General features: G+C 42.7%; 1 long non-coding RNA gene across 1 annotated transcript in view; it reads left to right on the top strand.

Annotated features, from left to right (window-relative positions):
* The window catches only part of LOC135390213 (uncharacterized), a 37,585-nt gene extending 26,403 nt beyond the window's left edge, over positions 1-11,182 (top strand). Inside the window, exon 4 of the long non-coding RNA XR_010421777.1 lies at positions 10,708-11,182. This is a non-coding gene — a long non-coding RNA (uncharacterized LOC135390213). The remainder of the gene's footprint in view (positions 1-10,707) is intronic.
* Positions 11,183-22,920: the final 11,738 nt, after the last annotated feature.

Genomic DNA, 22,920 nt, shown 5'->3' with positions numbered 1-22,920 from the left:
GTTCACTCACCGCCCGTTCAATTCACGACTCGCTCACTCGGGTTCACTCATGGTCCGCTCAGCTCTCCGCTCGCTCGCTCAGATTCACTCACCGCCTACTCAGCTCTCGGATCGCTCACTCACGCTCAGTTCATTAGCTGAATTGAGCGTGAGTAAGCATGAGTGAGCGCGCTCATGAATGAGTTGTGCCGAGGTCTGGTCGTGACAACGGTCTATTAACCACCAAGAAGCGGAATAAAATGCGCCCTTCGTTGTGACTGATCTTTATTAAACATTAGACGATCACAAATGAGTGCGACAAAGTAGCATGCCACTTTAACGATACCCTGCACTGTCTTTCAAGGAAAGTAAGCTGTAGTCTTTAGAGGAAGAAAGGAAAAAAACCCAAAAATTTGCAGTTTACTCCTTCATAATAATAAAAGTTTCCTAGGAAAACGTTTATATACGTATACGTGCCGCTGTATGTTTATGGAAACGAAAATATTTAAACGTACTGAAGAGTGCGAGGTACCGGGCTTGTTGGACTGGGAGTTCGACCGTTTAGTTCTGTCAGAGGTTGAAGGAAGGATTGGGAGTAAAGAAAATATTTAGGTACGTCGATGATTTTTCGATGAGGACCACGGAGAATGTGAATGGCGCTCTTTTGTTAGAATTGTTTACTAAGCTGGGGAAGGGTTTGATGTTCACTTTGGAGGAGTTGGTGGAAGGTGTCATTCAGTTTTTAGATATTGAAATTGAGTGTCATGAGAGGGGGCATCTGCTGGGAATACAAACAAAGGTGCCGGAAACCGCTAATGCCTTTTGAATCCTCCATTTCAAAATCTGTAAAAAAACGCGGTCGCACAAAATGTTCTTGGGGCTGCATGAAAAAAGTCGTGTGTGCATAAGGTGTTGAACAGCTGTTTGGACCAATTGATGAGATTAGGGCAGGCGGGATACCCGGAGGGTGTTGTTCAAGATGTGGTTTACAGGATGTTAACTAAGTTCGGGAAAGAGGGTTCAAGTGACGAAAATGAAAGAAATTGTAATTTCGGAGCGGTGCAGTATGTTCACAATGTCTCGCATCGGTTAAAGAAATTGTCTAGAAAATTCGGTGTTGATGAGGTTTTTAAGAAAGGTTGGAACTTATCTAGCATTATGAAAAATGTAAATAAGGAAGTAAGAACTGGATGTCAAATCAACCATGTGAATACTTATGTAGATGGTTGTGTGGGAGCTGAGCTGTTTATTTTATACCTCTAAAATGTGGGAGGGTCTATATCGGCCAGACATCAAGGTGTGTTAACATTACATTAATGAAGCCCGTCAGCCGGCAAAAGTGTCTGGACCTTCCTCTGGGAAGGCATTTGGGTTAACTGCGGTGGCTGTGGGGGGAAGTGGAACAAACCTGCGGTGTTACAAAAATCAAATAAGGTTGGAGCATTAATGTATTTAGAAGCGCTTGAGATTACGAAAGCAGGAAAAAAGTGTGTCAGTTCCACGTCTGTAACACTAACCGATAAGGTGAAAACTTTTATTGATGTTAATTAAGCGGTGCAGACGAACAAGTTTTTACTGGTTTCTGACGGGTTCGTTTCAACCGTGCCTGTGTTTAGTGTCATTATGTGTCTTGTTGTCTAAGTAAACTGTGGTTGCTAGTTAGTGCCTTGTCGTCCGTCCCAATTTTTCATCCCCTGCACTGGGCTACAGCCTCTGCAATGTTTAAACGTATCCTGGGAAAACGTTTAAATATGTATACGTGCTGTTGAACGTATATCTAACAGAACGCGATTAAACGTGTTTGAACAAAACGTTTAATCCGGGAAAGGTGGTACAAAACGCGTTTCTTAAGAAAACGTTTAAACGTTTCGACGTGTAAACATAGCGTGCGCTAATCATAACCAAACGCAATGGTTTCATACTTTATTTCAGTGCGTATGACCACATTATTCAATGCACTCCGCTGCGCACTTCATCAATTCCAACGCAAAACTGACAAGATGCGTGTTCGCGGCCTGGAGAGCTGTTTTCTGAAAGTTAAGCTTGCAGAAAAAATTGGGGTATGATGAATTGCGATATTCTGTTCCACTCGCTGTTATCAGCGCTCGGGCTCTGCGAAAGGCACAGCTCAATGGGAAAGACAAAAGGTGATAGCGACGCCCCTTATCTGTCTCTTTTCGTCTGGAGACAGCAAGAAAGCGTTTTCGTGCTGGTTGCATTTTTGGTCACGTGAGCGAGCAAAAGTGCGACGAGCTTGCCAGGCGGGTCAATTTATAAAAAAGATATGAAATCCTTTATGCAGGCTATTGTACACGAGCAAACGAAGACGCAAGACTTACGCGAAACTGTTATTTGTGCGCTGATACTAAGTTACATCTTTAATTTATTGGCACCTAATTAGCCACTTAATTATAAGTAACGTCATTTTTCATTCAGTAATTAGCAAATAGTTTGTAAGGATTGTGACGGAATAGCGGGTGCTCAATTGATTAATTAATAGGTCAATTAATGAACAGTTAGTAATGAATTGAATGACAACTACGTTAACTAATTTAAATGGCTAGCCATTAATTAATTCGTTAATTATGAACTAATTCATTATTCACGTGAGTATCACTTACCGAATTAAAGTGACTAATTACTACTTTAATTACCTGTTCGGATCGATTAGTTAAGCACTTCATTATGAACTCATTCATTGATTGTCCACATAAGTACCACTTACCGGATTAAAGTGAATAATTAGTGAACAGAAAGTGACATCAAATAAATAGTTAAGCAATTCCCAGTCAATTAATTCACTTGGAGCAGGCACGGTCAGCAATGTCGCTTAGCGCAAGTCATCTCTTGAGACTAACTACGGCATTTGCCAATACATGCGCACATCAACAGAGGATTAAACAAAACACACACACAAAAAAGGAAAACAAAACCACGACCAATACCGCAAGCTCCGCAGCCGACATCAGCAACCCTTAAAGGCGGCTTGCACGCTATGCCTTCCCTCTTTGCGGTCAAGCCAAACATATATTCTCGTGTACATCTGTCATTCGAGACTTTGTTGGCCCAGGGAACAGCAGGCGGTAGGACTACCGCAAAGGTAACAATAAATTTTAAATCCCATTTACCCCTGAACCTATATCCCGGGGAAAAATATGATATCTTCATCACAGACCGAGATATTAACTCATAAAATTGTCTATCGTTGGTGCACTTTTCATATACCTCCCATGTATTAGCCGTGCAAAATGCTCAACCTCTAGAGAACCGATGCCATTTGGTACCCAAAGATGATTTCTGTTCAAATGGGCTCAGAAGAGCTCCCTGATACTATATCCCGGGGGAAAATTGGATATGTTAAGTAGAACGGCAGATACAGTAGTTTTTCTTACTTTCCCATTGTACTTTTGACTAGTTTCGCGCGGCAGCCACAAGATGGCGCAAGCCGCCGCTGTCCATAATTTCTGGGGATGGAGTCAGTGGCTTTCGTCGATTTCTGTTCTGATGACGGAACCTCCGACGCAGATACGTTGTTGCGACATTTCTGCCAGATGGCCTTGCCTTTTGCATAAAGTACATCATTACTTCTTAAATCTACAGTTCATAGCGCGATATCATTTACCACAACGTTAGCAGTCGTTGCCCCTGTCGGAGGTTTTTCTCCCGACGACGACGTCGCACCGTTTTGCAGGCCTCGTGTCTCATGCTGTGCTCTCTCTGTGCTTCTTACCAACTTGAGAGAATTTATGAAAGTCAATGTCGTCTTTTTCAGCAATTCCGTTCTTTTACTCCCGAGGTAGCGAGCTCACGCGCTAGCCTCACATTGCAAATACAGTGCAAGCGTTTCGCAATTTATAACATCTACAAAACGTCCTTCAATGACAAAACCCTTATACCTAAACCACGTACCTAATCCAATAGCTAAACATCAAACATTATGCTTTAACTATACAAGACGCACCTCATGCAGATATCTGAAGGGACAGATGTGAAGCCAAAACCAGTACAGACTGCCACATGACAGATTCTGAGGTTTCGAGAACCACAATGCTTTAGTATGCCTTTTAAGCGCAAGATGATCGCCTTCTACGCCAGACTGAGATGAGATCAGAGTTCGAGTCCCAACACCGCCTGCGCTTGTCTGGGAGATTTTCCTGAATTTTCAAAGTATCGGCACAATTCCCTGTGAAGTCGGCCCCAATCTGGATTCCGGAAACGTCGACATGAAGACTGTTCGGCAATAGCGTGCCACTAACCAACTATAACCACAACAGAGGCTTGCATGCGTTGCAGCGCATGGAGGCACAAGCAGGTAGAACTATCATGACATCAGATAGTTTCCAGGAACCGGTTGAGCACACCCAGCACGACCAGTTGCAAGAGGAGGGAGCGACGCGCATGCGCTTTACCTTTTGGGGATTATAATTCCCGTGCGGCGTTGGCCGCGACAATCCATTCGCTTCCGATCGCTCTCTTTCGGGATCTTCCGAAAGATGCTTAAAGGTCAGCTACGCCGATTTCCTGATGTGTTAAAACGGTTGTGATATTCAGAACCAGCATGTCCAACTGCCCCCGAAACGCACCTTCGTTTCTCAATTTTGTCTTCCTATTACGAAAATTAATTAATCAAAGAAACCAAAACAAGCCATGGGCGCAGCCATTTTTGTGACGTAGATGGGAAGCACATGCTCCATCTACGTAGATAGAGAATCGTGCTTCTGAAAGCTGAGGCTTTCTCCGACTTCCCTGCCGGCTTCTCCCGTTTGCGAGGAAAACCAGTTATGGCGGCCGGCTACGATGAGCGTTTCGTCCGAGTATAGCCTCCTATATACTAGTATATAGGTAAGCTATGGTCCGAGGTAATCTCGAGAACTATTGAACGATGGAAACAACAACTGCGAACTCACATCAACAACATTTATTTTCGACGTGAAATTGTGATTATGTGCTCGAGAACTTCGCACTTCAACCGTTCAGCTGCCATTCACGTCGACCCGTTTGTTGCTTTTACTGCTAGTGCAGGAATGGGAGCGATTGAGCAACAATGTGAGACTTGCTGGTCGTTTGAGCATATACCTGCAGAGGACTGGTCTTCAAAGAAAGAAGACCCTATTTCTGCCCGTGTGCACATCGTGCGATTGCCAGGCTTGTTACACGAGATACATATGTTGTGCAGCATCATAGCGCGATTGCAATGAACGACGTAGGAATGTATCGTGACCATTGGAACTGCATTCGTTCAACCATTCGTCGGTTATATGAAAGTGGTCATTAGAGTTGCCCCGCACAAAAAGTGTTGGATGTAGTTTTGTAGTGTGTTGTTTATCTCGTAGAGCGCATCGGCGGCATGTAGAGCCCTTATACGTATTTTTTGCATGTTTACTTGAGTGTGCGCATTGCTCTATACCACACAGGCCATATTTCATTCATAATAGTTCCGCAAATAAACACGTGCGGGTTGATCTCATACTGCTTTTGAGTTAGGCACAGCGTCTTCAAATCAGGGTATATGTATCCTATTTGCAGGGCCGAACAGATGTTATTAAGGGTAGTGCAACATTTCCCACTTCTTGAACCATGCTAACATTGCCAGAATAAGGAACATTACACTGTGCTGTGTATTCCACACTCAGTTGTCTCGCGACGTAAACCCCAATTATTATATTGTGTACTCCACATGTTGAACCAGGCAGCACTTCCCATACCCGAATTTTTTTTGAACATGTGCTTAAAATTGCACAACTGCCACCCAAGTAACTTTGCCACGAAATTAGTCACTGACAAAAGGTATATGTACTTTATCACAAATTTAATAACCTTGGTGGAAATGGTTGATGCTGTCCTCTGCCTTGTACGGTGCACTTCGCAGCAAAATACACAGGTCCAAATGTTTTCCTTGTCCACAAATGCCGTGTCAACGCTGAAAGACCCTCATCAAAATGGAGAAGCCCGGGGTTGCTTGTCCAGAGAAACAAATATGAAACTACAGCGCTGAACGTAAATAACTGCATGCTCAGCAACTAAGGCTGGTGATGCCGAAGACCTAATATTTCTAGGTTAAAAGGAAAAAAAAAAAAGAGCAGTGCGGCGTATTAATGTTGCTTCAAAAGTATAACACCACAAAATTTGTGAGAGTCAGTTGGTGTTTTAGTTATGTTGGTCACTTCCTGCACCAATTTTTAATAAGGATCAATTGCGTTGCTACCAACCAGGACCTAAGTGTGACCTATGATATAATAATAACAATAGTACTGTCTATCTATGACCTATATGGACCTTCAACACTAGTTTGGTCTAGGTTTCACACGTGGCTGTTTGTGAAATTCGAAGCTGCTCTGTAGAGCTGAGAGGAGACTTGCAGAGTAGAGAATTTGTTTATTTATATTTTCGAAAGAACACATAAAAAACAATGTGCTGTACCAACTGTATTCAAACAAATACAAATATACTTTGTTTTAGCCATGTGCATGTTAGCAGGTTACAGGTGACCGATGTCACACAATGGGCGTCAAGGGTGAGAACACAAGTATACGACCACTGCAGGCACTGTCGTGGAATTCTTAAGTCACCATTTGTCAGGAAACAATGACCTCGCACAGCCTAAGGATCATATTGAGCTCCTTCCAATATTTTTTTTTATTGACAGCACGTTAGCTGCCATCCAGTTCATGAAAGTGACCTTTCTCGTTGAAAGAACGGTTCAATAGTAAGCGAGCTGGTGATAGTGTCCATGATGGCGAGACCCGAAGAGGAGATACCAGAAGGGACATACACACAAAACCTTCATCATGTTTCCTTCCGGAAACTTTACATATTTGTATGTAGAATTGTGAAGGTACAGCCAGGCGCTGTTCGCAAATCACACAGTATTTTTCTTGAAACAACAATCCATAGAAGGTTCACAGTCATCTTCAGCAGTGCACATATCTATGGGACATGATAATCACTTTGGAATGTCACAGACATGTCATGGAGGCTGACACATGATTAGTGGTGTTGAAGAGAGAACTATTTGTCATATTTTAGGCACAAAAAGCAGTTTTGGCACCTGTATGTTGAGACAGATGTATCTCTTCATCCTTTGCCATGACACAAATATATGAAGCCACAAATGTACTCTCTACTTTATTATGGTTATTAGTCAACACTGCCAAGGATGCGGGAACAGAGTCTTGTACCACCTACACTCTTCAAAATGACCTTCACACACAACACATTGTAGGTCAACGAGAGTCCAGAATGATGTCCTCTCCCTCCCCGTTGGCTGAACACATTTTTCTACGACTTTGCATAAGGGGAAGTTAGTACAAGGAACGCACACGTTCCTTTTTTGAGCAAATCGGTATTCAGAGCATTACCATACTGTGGTGGACCTGCAGTGTATTACGTGGTACAGCACACACTGTAAAAAAGTGAACCGTAGAACATGTCCCCTGTTCTAATGACGGCCTTTTCCAGTTTTTCAAACTGCCATTTCCCATAGTGGTTTATGATATGACACATTATTTCTAAATCTCTACTGTACTTTACCGGTTGTAGCAGAAAAAGATACCATTGTTTCCGATCACAGGACGCAAGCCATAAATGCTATACGGCAACAGTACATGCTGTTGTCTAGCAGTTGTCCGTATTTGGACATGGTATGGTGCACGCAGGGTAAATTCCATGGTTAAAATATCCAAACGTGAACAACTGTTATATTACATGATGTATGCTGTATAGTATTTATGTCTCGTGTCATGTGACCAAAAACAATATGTGCTTTCGCTCATGCTGCACAGCACAGGCGAAATGAGCTGCATGTGAGGATAACAACATGAAACCCGAGGCACGGAGGAAGAGGCATGACTTTACGATCTCTGTGTCAATTGTTTCATGTTGTAATTGCGTACCAGCTCGCCTGTGCCTGAGAATAAGTTTGATGCATTGTACACGCACCTTAGACGTGCAGCGTGTGGTGTGTTGTGATAGTAACGCCACTGCCAATTGAAAAATAATGCTCCAGGTGGACTGTTTCGGTACAATCTTGAACTAAGCATACCAAGGGGTAGGGCATCTGCGCGACAGATGCTACGATATGTTCTGAGGAATGTCTCTGTACTCACAATATTAGTACAGCAGCTACAGAAAGGCATAAAACAAGTTTTTGTATACATGATACCACTTGAATGCAACACAAGCTTCTGTTGCAATGCCAGAACACAACGGCGGACAGATTTACATTACCTAAACCTGTGAAAAAGAATGTAGTGTCGCACACATGATGCTGTTAGAATGTAATCCTGACACGTCTCGAGAAACATAATTTATGCCCGAAACACACCAACTGGAAGATTTCGAGTTACCTTACTCAAAACTGAGAAAAGGTATGTGCTGTTGACACATGAAACTGCCTGAATCTAACCCTTGAGGGCTCTGGAAGAACACCTCATTTGTGACTAAAATACAACAGCTGAGCCAACATTTAAATGTATACCTTACTCAAAATACACAAGATGTGCTGCTGTGCATATGATACAATGATACTGCTTAAATGTACTCTGAAAGCGCTGGAGTAAGAACACAAACACCTCGGGCATGGCTGCTCTAAGCTAGCGAGCAACAGCAAGGGTGTACGAATAAACGAAGTCGAGCACAAGTGATGCAATGCACTTGATTCATCAGAAAATGAAATGTCTCAGTACCAGGTGTCACTGTTCCGTCTACAAAAGCAAACGAACTTTGAAGGGGCGTCTGGTTGGCACTGGTGACAGCCTTCAGCTTGAAACCCAGAGGGTGGTAGTTGTGACGTGGAGTGCAAGCTTTTCGCTGGTGCCAGAATGCCTGCGAAATCATTTAACAAATAAGGCAATTCCTAATCTGTTCTAAGAATACACCAGCTGGGGCCTAATCTCTAAAAGATGAAGCAGTAACTGACAGATAGCATATTTTTTCTTTTCTATGTGATTGAATTTGCACCGCATGACTGACTTACGCGACTTACCTTTATCTGCTGCCTAGGCCTGCCCCTGCAATCTCCTGCTGCAGATAAGGTTGGCACATCTTCCCGGACGAGATATCTTCGACTCCGTGGGAAACAAGTTGCGCATTGCTTGCGTAACATTCGTATGAGCGAAATGAACAGATCAAATCGCTGCTTTCGAAGGTGGCACCCAGTCGGAGCTGTAACCGATTGTTACAGTCAATGGCTTTTTCTTTCGCCTTTCGGAAAGTTGTGGTTTGAAACATTGGAACTGCATGCTGAAGTGTTCTTGCAGACGGGAGCAAAACCCTCAGGCATTCTCGGCACGCAGCACAAAACACGAAACACACCAGGAAGTCTGTACTGGCCTAGCAAATGCTTTGCAGTCGAAGGAAGCTAAACTCACGTTCCTCGTGTGTTCAGTGAAGTCCAGAATGTACTGGGCTCCCTAATAGCGAACTGTTTATCACTTCCCCAATGTCAATCTGTGCAGCAGACGGCTCGGCGGAAGAAGCCGGCCGGCGGAAGAAACTAAGCTACTAAAGAAACTAAGCGAAATGTCATGCTAAGCCGGAGCACGGGCAGACCACGAATATGTCGTTGACACAGGGTTTGAGGGCCACAAGACGGAATGTCAGTGAAACTAAAAATTCACTTTTTCGAAAAGCCGCGAGGAGCTTGTAATAACTATTTTGCACACATAATCAGTGTTCCCTTATCAACACATCGTGTGAGTACCATTCCATTCCGTAACACTCGAAAATCGGCGTAGCTGAGCTTTAAACATGACCGACGCCGATACGATGGATTGTGTCTACTCTGCAGCGATCAAGCATTCCATTCATTTCGCACAAATTTCCTTCCTGAAAAATCCACGCATAGCGACTATGTTTCTGGTCCATCGTCATTCAGACTAGAGGTCACAGACTCGTCGTAGAAAATATCCGCAACGACGGCTCCCGCCTTTTTGAATATCATTACATGTGGGGATGCTGTAGTGATTTAGAACTCCTCAAAAGTACTGTTTCGTAAACTGTACAGTTTCTTATCCGTCGAGTATACACATGGGAGTAGATCTGTTGTAGTTGTGTGAAATAATCTTTACAACGCCTCGGAAGTCTTTATTCTTGAAGAAAGGTAGCGCAACATGTATTCTAGCGATCTCCCACTCTGATTCCCGACAACTCTTTCTGGCGAAGCTCCAACCGGTTTCTTGCCGCTGAACCATGCAACTGCCGATCGATCGACCGTATGCACCGCGCCGGTTCCCGAAAACTCTCTGTTGATGTGGGTGGAAAGCACTCTCGGAAGGCCGATGCCGAGGCTTTCACGTGTAACATTTCTTGCGTTTTGATGCGTCAGTTTCTCACTAAGCCTGCGTATTACGTGATCCATGTCACCAATGCCATGAACTCCTCAGGAAAACGCACCATATCTCAGTTGTTGGAAAATTCCGATATCGAGCAAAGGTAGACCAAACGAGTGTCCTTCTGGAAGAAGAGTCGCAAACGAAATATCGGCGGCACCCGGATCTGGAGATTTTCGTTTGATCTATCTCACTTATTTGCATTTGTGGAACTTGTTGAACGAGGTGAGATTGCAATATCACACATAAATCTCAGCAGCGACAGAACCTCTTGTACGTGACATTCCACGTGTACAAAACCGGGCAACACCTGGCCTTGGATTTTATTGCTTAGTGGCTTTCCTTTTGCATTGATGTATGACGAATCGCTTGGTATATATATGTAGGAAATTTATTTCAGGTAACGCATGTTTCCTGCTGGTGAGATACCCCCAACAAGTGCCACCGTGCTGCGAGTATGTGTACACCTTATTATGCGGACCCAAGAAATTCGTCCACTACAAGCAGAAGAAATGCGAGAAGGTCTACGCATCGTTGCCACCGACGCGCTGAATGTCGAACAACCACGGTGTTCCATGTGGACCTATGACATCGTTATTTAAATGTTACGTAGCCAGCCAAGTATCCACCCTGGCAACACCCTATTATTGGTCCCTGACTGGGCAAATATTTGCTAGCTTGGATGCCAAAATTAGTCCAATTTTGAAACTGGAACCTGCCCCATTATTGACCCAACATTGGTCTGCACAAATAGAATTCCGCTATTACCACTGGTTTATATTGAAAGCATTTCTAGCGATTAAGTAAGCGATCTGCTGAACAAAATACATGATAGTAAAACCGGAGTTTTGTTTTTGAGGCTTTGTGTATGTGTGTATTTCCCGTTCTTTGTTAAAGAGGCATTAAAGTGCAAACATTTTTCATCACGGAATGAAAGATGTCGTTACCTTGACACCAACATAAAAGTAACAGGATCCTCTCGCTTTGTCGTTCGTGATTTATGATCGATAGAAAAAAACGCGGGGTTGCATCGTCAGGGGCGGTACTCTACCCCATTGCTGGCGGTAATATGTTCAATTGGAATAATGAATTCGATAACCATATTGTGCGTGAAAAAAAAGCTATATTTAAACAGATCTGTGGGAGCGCTGAAGGGCACGCGTACTTCGCAGTGGAAATCCGCAAAATTAAAGCACAATGAGGAATTTAAATTGATCTGTTTGTTGACAATTAAATGAAGGTACTTCAGCCTTTCAAAAGCTCATCGCTTACTAAGCGGCAATAATTTGTAGCGTTTACCGGCACATTACAGCGAAGTCAGACGTGGAGTCAGCGGAGCGTGCACGGACGACGGCGCGCACGTGACCGTCGTCTCATTTTAGAGGGAGGACACAGCTTGCAAAATCTGTGTACCAGAATCGAACAAAAGGCACTTGGAACGTACCCCAAATTTCTCAGACAAAGTTACCGAAAAAAGGAACGAGTTCCACAAGAAGTTACTGGAGCCCAAGGGCAACTAGCTACGTTAAAAGTTACCGATAAAAGTATCTTAGCTACAGTAACCAGTTATTTATAACGAGTTACCCCAAAACTGTTTCCTTCAGTTACAGGTTACTCTCCGACACTTCTCGGCGCGATTTGAATTGGAATGAGTTCAGACTGGTACAAGTTCAATGTGGTATGTGTTCTCTTGGTATGAGTTGACCCGGTAGGAGCTAAGTGTGGGATGTGTACATGCATGAGTTGTGTAGGACATGGTATAAGCCGAATAGACGCCACGCCAGGCTTCAGGCTGTACCCACAGCGACATATATGGGAGTTCTATATATCCGAACTTATTTGCAATGGACTTGGAAGCGACGTCCTTTTGGCTTTCAGTATCTGAGGGATTTATTTTTGTGCCCATTAACAACAGAACGTCTTGAAGATGGTTAGCCGCTGTATGTGCCGGTGTTTCAAAAGGTGGGGCGCCCAAAATACTTGTATTCCCAGACAGAACTACGAAAAAACAGCTCCGTTTCTATGGCTGCCACTATCTGCAGAGAAAACAGGATTCACTTAACCAATACGAAGCGTAGAAACTCACATCCCCATTTTTTCTTTATCACTTCACATTACATCACGAAGCGTCTCCTGTGGCACTTATGGCGAATTTGGGTGGTCATTTTGTGGCGACTTTTTGCCACATCCCGCCTGTTCTTGCCACTTTGCCACATCTCACATGTTCTCGTGGCGCTTTCCGAGTGCCAGGAATTTACCAGCTAGCAGTTTTTTCGCCCGGCCTCGAAGCAGATGGGCAGCGGATTGCCCAATTATATCCGGTGTCGTCACATCCTCATCGCGAGGGTATCGAGGGCCTTCATTGGACCGCATATCAAACTTCACATGGGTTAGTAGATGAAGGAACTCGAAGGCGAGCGACCGCGATGCCTCTTGCGTTGTCCAAGCGACTAGAACCGCTAGATTCCCTTGCACTCATGTTCGGGTGGCAACGGTCACGTGATCCAGCGCGGGTGCAGACGCAGCAATTTCCAAGTGCTAGGCCACGAAATGAATAATAATAATGATCATAAAAAATACTAATTTTATTCACTTCATTCAGATGACTACAATGCGAGGACTCACCTAAGCGAACAAGAGGTTGTGAGCAGTCCTGGCTGATAGTGGGAACCGCGCTTAAAAACTGCACGTAAAAACACAAAACATAGCATCAACGAACAAGAAAATCCAAGATTTACAATAAAGGAACATGTTAAGCCCATTCAACTACAGAATAAACAAAGAAATAATGCTTTTAATGAGGAAATCGATGATAAATTCAGAGCATCAGCTCGTAGGGAGTTAAAAACGGAACGAACATAGTGAGAGAGTTGCCCTTGTAGCGGCCGGTGGACAACGACGAGGATGGACACGCGCCTGGAGCACCCGCTTCTCAGTTCCACCGGCGCGGCCATGGAGATAGGCCACCGTCATCGCCTCTCCGTGGCATACCATCACCGCCAGTCGGGACTCATGTAGAGGGACCCCACCTCCTCTACATTCTTTTTCATAAAAAGTGAATATTCTAGGGACAATATATATTTCAGGGCGTCTGATTTGTATTGGAAGCATCCGCACAGTCTTAAAATTATCGGTCCACTAATATTTGCGAATCACTATCTGGGCAAATCAGTTATAAAATGTAGGAATATTATTTTGTTGAAATAAACAGTCTGAACGCGTCTGTTGGCGAAAGGACACACTTTTTAAGGCATATCTTAAGACCTAGTTAATCCTGTTCTTCCAAGTAAATGAACAGTTGAAAAATATTGTTAAACCAGTGTGGAGTGACCCGAAGATAGCAATATCTGCCTGAGAACTGAGCAAGGAATACACGACCTAATATTGTAGAGCAGACATACAACTCCGCGCAGTTTGTTTTGAACGTCAGACAAATGTGTATTCCCTGACAAGTCAGTATCGAAATATACCCAAATATTTTACACAGGATACAAATTGTAAAGGTACACAACCGCAGTTAGAACAGTGAGACCTGTGCAAATAAAAAACGATGTCATAATCAATACGTTTGTGAGGATTGTTGAAACATATTAGCTTTGATTTCGTTGCATTGACTGCGATACAATTTACAAAGAACCAGTCCATAACCTTTTTGGTATCATTTTGTAACGATCGAACTGCATCTTGGAGTCGCAAATGAGTACAGAGCAAGTCGGTGTCATCAGCGTACTGAAACATTGAAGTGGTCTTGACCACATCTGACAGGCCGTTAACATAGATGATAAAGAGTATAGGGACCAAACAGGAACCTTGGGGAACGCCCGTATGGAGGGCTGCTGGCTTGCTGTGTTTACCACTAACAATTACTCTTTGTGAACGTCCTTGTAAATAACTACGTAACCAATTAAAGAAAGCGCTTCTAAGCCCCAGCGAGTACAGTTTTCGTAAAAGATGCTCATGCTTTATAGAATCAAAAGCTTTTGACAAATCCAAAGAAAGCGTAACAGCTACAAGGTTCATGTCAAGTGTAGAATACAAACAATCAGCAAAGTCTTCCAACAAACATATAGTACCCTTATTTTGCACAAAACCATTCTGTGAAGCGGATAGTAGGTCAAATGTTTCCAAGAAAGCACTGATACTTTTAGCGACATGTTTCTCCATGATTTGAGCAAGGATAGGCAATACCGATATTGGACGATAATTTTCCATGGCGTTGCGTTTGCCACCATGTTGTTGTTTGCCATGTTGTAAAGAGTTGTTTCTTTAATATTTAGCCATTTAATATGAACAGCGGTAGGTGTTTTAACTTATCAAAGTGAACCTTCAGGTCCCTGTTCCTGATGCCATCGATACCTGGTCCTTAACCCAGATGTTATAGAGAGTAAGTCCGCTTCTGTCATACCAAAGAGGTATGCGGAAGCCATACTATTAGCTTCCTTACAAGAAGGAACGCAAGCATTCAAATTACTAGCTATGGAGGGGAAATGAGTATGAAACTTGTTAGCTAGCTCCTCTGCTGGCATTTTAAAACTTTTAAGTAGCATCCCATCAGAATTAATATCTTTATTAGAACTCCGTAATTCATTCATAAGTTTCCAAGTTTGTCTCATGTTCCCTCGATTCTTGGAAAACTGTTCTCAATAAAACTTTCTCTTGGCTAAGTTTACTAAGGCATTCACCTTGTTTCTTTGCGCTCTGTACTGATGTTTTAGCCTACCTTCAGCAGGGTGTTTACGCACTTGTTTCCACAAAGCATTTTTTGCCGCAATCTCTGCTAAAATCGCACTAGATAGCCAACGGTATTCTGGGTGTCGTTTCCTTTGAGAAACTGTAACTGTAGCGGAATCGTAGAGGCAGCGCAAAACGTCAACCAGCTTATCATAAACCTGAATGTCACTGCATCCATCCTTTGTCATATTCCAATCGAAGGAGTCAATAGCCATATCAATAATCCTGTTGTCAACAAACGTGTTAGCCAAGCGAGTGAAACAGTGAGAGGAGGAAGCGATTGAGAGGTACACAAAGTAGTTGTCGGCTATTTTCTCGGAAACCACAGCACTTAACAAATTGTAGTCCCTGCACCTCACATTAATGTGGTCAATACAAGACGCTTTAACCTGCGATAAATAAGTTTCGACTCTGGTAGGAGCTTGTATGGTAGGGTGAATTCCAAAGTCCGCCAGCAAATCGAGATAATCCAAAGCTGTCGAACGATAGCAATCTAATGTATTCATATTAATGTCGCCAACCAGACAGAAATTGTCCTGCAGGGTAGCAGCAGAGAGGGTACTTCTCCACTCACACAAGAAAGAGTGAACATTTGAAGAAGGAGAACGATAATAAGCAAGAATAGCTAAAGAAAAAAAAACTCTCTTTTGACACCGACAAAGGAAGCGATTCTGCTTCGGTAAAGAAAGTATTTTCAGTGGCAGCATTCCAGCACTGCTTAACAAAATGACTAAACCACCACCCCTCTTATTTGGTCTTACTTTAAAAAAAGAAGTAAAGCCTACTAGCTGATATAGCCCCACTTAAGCTTCGTGTAAATGTATTTCTGATATGCAGAGTACATCTATAATATCGTAAAGCGTGTGAACGTAGGCGACCAGTTCATTCCAATGTTTTCTCATAATTCTGACATTCAAATGTACAATCCTACAAACGGAATGGCCACTATGTTCATATTCATCGAGCTTAGACCGAAGAGACCGCAAGTCTTGAAGTAGTGAAAACTGAACGGTCATTGTGGTACAAATGCACACTGCTACATAACTAGGAACACAAAGTCAGTCATCACACGGTCTTCTCCAGGTCAGCCGGGTTCGCAATCTGAATAACCATTTCTCCCTCAGCCTTCCGTACAAATATTCGTCCATTCTTGACCCATATAAAACGGTAGTGCGATTCTTTTGCTTTGCTTCTAGCTTTCCAGAACAGCTCTCTGTACCTCTGCGTAAGATTATCGCTGAAATAAATCCTTTCTCCAGACCACCCCAAACATCCCGGTCTAGAACGCAGGGTCAACCACTGATTCTTCGTGTGAGTATTTTTAAAACTGACTAATATTGGCTGGACACAATTACGTCCTGCAGGGAGCCTGTGGAGGTCCTGGATATCATCGAGTTTAAACCCGGTGATTTTGAAATGGGATGACTCTGGCTTACACTTCGCAAAATAAACTTCGAGAATAAACTCCTCGAAATAAATCACGAAAAAATCCATGGTGTAAAGATAAAGCCGTAAAAATCAACTTTTGCGATACAAACGCTTCAGATTCAAACTTTCAAAATAAATCGTCTTTGATTGGTCGACAGGCACGACAGCCTCAGAGCAGCGAAGGCTTTTGGCTCCCGCGTCTCAAAATAGTTCCCCGCAGGGTGAGGCTTTTTGCGGTGGGCTGGGAACGAGAGTACCGAGTCTGGACGAATCGATTACTGTATTATCCGCCGGCTATCAGGATTCTGTTGACACTGCAGTTATTAATGATTTGTTCTGCTGCTCGCCTGTCAGATTTGAGTATGGCGAACTCTGAATTCGTGTCGTGTCACCAAATGAGTTCCCGGTGTTGGTTCCAGCTATGGTGGACACCTGCTATATTATGAACATTATCGCGAACATCGCCATTCTCCTGCAGGGCTGCCTTGGTTGTGAAGTTGTAGAGTTGAAAATTGACGATCGACGAAAAAGCCTGATTCTGATACCGTGTGGATGTGTTGTGTTTGTCCGTCTGTATGTGTTTGTGTGTGTTCCAGCCTCAGAACCGTAGAATCGTGAAATCGGAACCTGCCTGTGGTTTTCCTTGTGAGCCTACGTTCTGATAAACGCAGGGAACAGGTACTGGACAGACTCTCGAAATGCATTTCTGCAAATAAGCTGCATATGAATGTGAAGAAATTGTTCGTTTTTCCCAAGAAAAAACTATTTTCTCTCGGATGAATAACTTGAGTCAGCAGAGGTGCCCTAATTTTTTATAACCAGCATACGGTAATCTCAAAGTGTAACGAAATAAGATTATAATTTCAGAAACATCCACATTGATTCGCGCACCTTCCTAGACAACGATTTGCCGTGCAAAAGCTGCAAAAGATGTATCTAGACATAATACTTCAAGCACTTTGTTTTCACTGGTCTTTGAATACTCTGGAACCTAAGAATGCCATTTTCTTAGATACCATGAAATTTTCTCACAGAAATTTTTGCATCTTTTTTATTCACGTGAGTATACAGTGCAAATTCTGGTTATCAAATGTCGGAACATGAAGAAAACCAAGCGCAATAAGTAACTGAAATCAGAAGTGCGAGAAATGAATCGCACCCTCTGTTGTATTTGTTTGCCTTCCTTTCTCTGCTATGATCTTCACATTCAGAAATCCCGAAGTACGTTTATTTGCAGGTCACTCTTTATGCCAAGCACCCACGCCAAGAAGAGGTCTAAAATTTACGGTACCAGCTGCTTCATTGTATGGTACCCTTGCACCTATTTTTAAAGCTTATAAATATTGTGCTGAAATATGAAATCGCTGTAAAACTTGCATCCTGCACGACATTACATTAAATGTGCTGCTTGCAATTCTGCAGCGTTGTTTCTTCCTCACGTTCAAGTGAAAAGGCAAAAAGAACGCTCCGAGACTTACTCTCACACAACCATTATTTCGGGGCCATGTCCTCGCACTAAATGGTCACGAGCATACTTTTAAAAACTATAGCGGCACATAGGAAAACCGACGTTGCATTTGTACCGACATTCTATTTCCAATAATTAAACGAGACCTAATTAGTACATCCACTTCGGATGTAGAACATGTTGTCATCCCTTATAACTGCAAAAATATGATTTCTCTAAGAATAAAAAAATCAGTCCATGGACACGCTATATGCACCGCACCTACCAGAAATTAACCAGTGTTTGCTGAAAATATACTGGTATTTGTGTTTTATATGATGTATGGCCCACATTTTCTTTTTGACCAGCTATGCCAGTGTGAGAGCTCCTATGCCAGACTAGCAAATTCCTCCTCTTTGTCCTCCATGCGGTCACATATATGTTACACTATAAGGAAGCTAGCTGGTACCACAGTACCAAACAGGCGAATTAACATGAACACAATCACATAGCACAGTGAATAACAACCACCATTATTGACTTAGTTTGCTTGGTCGATGGCAACTGAAGGTGGCATATTTCTTTCCTCAGATTTTTTTATTGGTTTGTTCCAGCTAAAAGCAGAAGCCATACACTGAGCAGCAGGGCATAATAAAACCCTCCATAAGCATCACTTAGCCTCTTTGGCTTTGGCAAGCGTGGCTTTGCCTCCACAAGCATGACTTTAACATAATTGCTTTGTGCCGTGATAAAGGGTATTATGACTGTGTTTGCAGTACCATTGAAAACGTTGGCACCTATAGGGCTAGACTGCAGCCCCCTATTGTGTGCAGATATTCTGATGCCTGCAGAGCTGTAAGCTGTTCTTCCGGGTGAAAGAAAGCTTGAAAACTGCATACGTTGTGGCTCACTGCCAAAGAGATACGGTTGGAGAAGAAATTACTGGACATAAAGCACAGTGAGGCATGCTCCACCCAGGCCACAATGAGGTACAATTAACTTGAGTCACCTTCTGTTAATGCAGCAAAAACACCTATTTCTACTGAAAGAAAGGCTGTGGGCTTTTTTTCTGTTGTGGTTGAAGGGCACACGAGATCATAATAAATTGTTTCCAACAGCTGTTACATCGCATTCTGACATGATCTGAGCCAATATGGTCAGCTGATGTTATAAGATCTACAGAAAACACATGCCAGCAGATTCTGAACATGCTATAGGAGAGGGTATGCCCTTGAAATGATGAGAATTGTTCACTTTCCAGATGACTTCAGGTATGTGAAAACAATCATAAATGTTGACAAAGCTGTTGTGAAGCAGCGACTGCAACTCATCTGTAGAACTGGGCAGAACAGTTGAATGCAAAATTTGTTCAAAGTGTGCTATAGCATCATACAGATGGGATATGAATGAGCCGACGAAACATTTTTCTTGCGTAAGAACGTAGGTTCTCAAAATGGAAAAGCAGAGTGTCGACTTTCGCAGGAGAAAGCCACAAAGGTGGCCCTAGCTCCTAGATGGCCTCAACTGACGAACAAGCTGCAGCACATTATGGTGACAAATTTTTTAATTTTTTAAAGAAAAATAAACCTCTAGATTTTCAATATGTTGCAGGAGAGGACCAGTTATACAAATAAGGGAAGATTTCTTTTAGACGACCTATATGTGAATATACTATGTGAAAAAAAGTATTTTTTTCCAAGTGCTTGATATTCTCAAACACTTGGTTAGACAATGAATATAGATCAGCTTGATATTTTTATGTGAAGCTAATCACAAGCAATCAGTTACAAGCATAAATAATCTGTGGCTCCTTCAAGAATGCTAATTTGTCAGAAATTTATTGTAAACTTGACCCCAAATGTGCTCCGTTCTTGAGTTCTCACCACGTCACCAGATTTATTCTCGTTCTACATACCCTTTGGGATGGCAGACCCGTGCTTCCCCTCTAACACCAGGCAAGGAAAGCGCACAAATGATGTATATGTAGATGTCAGAAGGAAGCTCGTAAGGGACAACTTCATATTTTGGCACAGTTTAATGTGCCCCCATTGTTCAAGAAAACAAAATGATGATTTACATTCGATATACGCATCGTCTAAAAAATGCGCAAAATTTTCTTCAGCGATATTTAAGAGAGTCAAGCTACATCTCTGGCTGGTTTTGGCTGGAATAGGCCAGGTTGACAGTTACACAGGCTGATGTATGTCAGCATTGAAAATATAAAGGGAAAAATACAATTTAAAATGTCTCACTCAATTTACTACATTTCATAGCTTACACCTTGACAGGTGTTTTTTTATCCTAAAATGGTTTCATTGCCAAAATCAACGAGAATGACCGTCATCACATTAACCAGTTTCAACTGTATACCAAGTAATAACAAACATGTGCTTACTTTTTCTGCAATCAAGATGTGAATTACATCATTAAGTTGCAGGCTTCAGTGAAAAATCACTGCTTGTGATGTCACTGCTGAGTGCGTAGTGACACTGCTAGTGACGCAACATGTGATTCCAGTGTCTTTCACCCCACCCCATGTTATTTCATGAGCAATTAGCATCAGAATCAATGAGCTTGCATGATGCACTTATGAAGGGTAATTCCATGTGTGCCGATAAACATACTGCAGTGCAAATTTACAATGTAGTTTGTGGCTGTGGAGCACACTCATATTCAGTATGCATTGTGAACTAGAGGAGCATTTTCTGCCATAAACATTAGATGAGCGAAGACCCAAAAAAATGTAAGCACTGTTTACGTGCATTTGACAACCTGCGTTTTTATTACTGAGAGGGTATCTTCGTAGCTAGAGGGAAAGGGTGCTGGCAATGTTGCACATGTTCATAAGATGTAGAACCAGAGACACAGAAAAAAATTTACAGCATATCATGATCTCAATCATGTCATTGTGTCCGTGTATCTGTTTCCTGTTCTGCATTGGTTAATCTTTTTGTGTAGTTGCTGGATTTTAGCCCAACAGCAGGGGTCAGCTATTAGAGAACATCCAGAACATGCAAGGCATACATTTCCGAATTCCTCATTCAAGTAACGTTGAAGAAGTAACCATGCGAAGAAACAATACAACAGTGAAGCTGGCTTCAGTACACTACAACATGTCACATGTAACAATATACAGTATGCCTCAGTGTTTCCCAAACCGTGTGTCAGGACCCGCATTGAGGCCGCGATAGCACAAACGGGGCCCAAGAGAAAGCAGATGAAGTGAGCGCAATATGCCACAAAACCAAGGAAACCATCTCTCTACGACTGCACTATATTGAAGTTGTTTTACAAAAATGCAAGGTCAGTTCAACGCACAATCAGTCGGGAAACAAGCTAACTCGCAGCAATGCTTTCAATCAAGTGTGTCGCAGTATTCCTCACTGTATCATGACGAGACCGTGGACCTACAGCAGAGGCTACTTGCACGCACTAGTATAACATTCATATTTATTTCGAGAACCCCAAGGGTCCGGAGGATATTACATGTGGGGTGGGAACTGGAGCGTAAGATACATTTAGAGCAACTTGATAGAAACAAACACGAAAGCAAAAAAGAACAACACAATTAGCAGTAAGTAAACAGGAAAATAAAGAAACGACGACAGTACAAACTTATATGAAAAAGTATTAAAGCGTGAAACAGGGAGTTCGTTCACATAAGTACAGATAATTAACAAATATGATAAGGGGGACGAGAACAATTTCATAGCAACTGACATACAAACGTGGTGGTCTTGTGGGTGGAGTTAACGGAAGAGGGTGTTACAAAATGCTGTATGCTCGATAATAATTGTGAGAGGTGATGGGAGGTTGTTCCATTCGATGGCAGTTGAACAAAAGAATGATCTGGATAATGCATTGGTATTACAATGAAAGCGTGTGACCTTGTTAGTGTGGTCGATGTGAGGAAAAATGACACTCGGTCGGGTGATGGGCGACTGGTGCGGTGGCAAGATGAAAAAGAACCTATGGACAAGGGCTAACTTGGCAAGACGGCGACGATGTTCGAGTGAGTCGAGATTAAGATTTGATTTTAATGCGGTTACAGAGGTATCGAATTAGTAGTCGTTTGAAATGAAACGGGCAGCCCGATTCTGGATGGCTTCTATGGCGTCGCAGAGATACTTTTGGGGAGAGCCCCAAATAGGTGATGCATATTCCAGCTTGCTTCGTACAAGAGCCGTGAAGGTTAGGAGCTTAAGATGGAGGCCGCCAACCAGGTCTTCAAACCTGAAGAAGTGCAGCCTACTGCACGAAAGTCTTGTTTTTTATGTATATAGTAAACAGTTGATGCTCTTAACCGTCTTTGTTATTTTTGATTCTGCATCGCCGGAAACTTGTACATTGTTTTTTCTTCACGTTCTAAAGCCTAGGGAGCGAGAAGCGTTAGTTATTATGTGGTTGATGTGCTTGTTCCAAGTTAGGTTGGAGGAAAGGTGGATTCCAAGATATTTGTAAGAATCTGCTCGGGTTAATGTGATATCACTTAGAGTGTAGGGGAAGGGAGGAACACAGGAGACCCGTCGTCGAGAAAACGACAAAATGCGACACTTTGCAATGTTCAGAGGCATTTGCCACTCATTGCACCAACGCCGGATTAGTGAAAGGTCGCTTTGTAAGGTTAGTTGGTCAGAAGGAGAGAGGATTTGCCTGTACACTACACAGTCGTCAGCAAAGAGACGAATCGTGGAAGATATGCCTGAAGGAAGGTCATTTATATTGATAAGGAAAAGGAGAGGGCCGAGGACTGAACCCTGAGGGACACCAGAAAGCACAGGTACATTTCGGGATAGGTGGTTGTTGCAAATAACAAATAACATACGATTAATCAGAAATTGAGCTATCCAACGGATGACATACGGGTGGAGGTTAAGCAGATAGAGTTTGTATAGAAGCTTAGAGTGCGGCACCATATCGAAGGCCTTGCGAAAGTCTAAGAAAGCGGCGTCAGTCTCATGATTATTGTCCGCGTGGAGAAAGATGTCGTGAACAAAACTGGCTACT

Source organism: Ornithodoros turicata, chromosome 3 (genome assembly GCF_037126465.1).
Source record: "Ornithodoros turicata isolate Travis chromosome 3, ASM3712646v1, whole genome shotgun sequence".
Taxonomy (NCBI): Eukaryota; Metazoa; Arthropoda; class Arachnida; order Ixodida; family Argasidae; genus Ornithodoros; species Ornithodoros turicata.
Note: the sequence above shows the minus strand (reverse complement) of the source record. Positions and strands in the feature narration are given on the sequence as shown.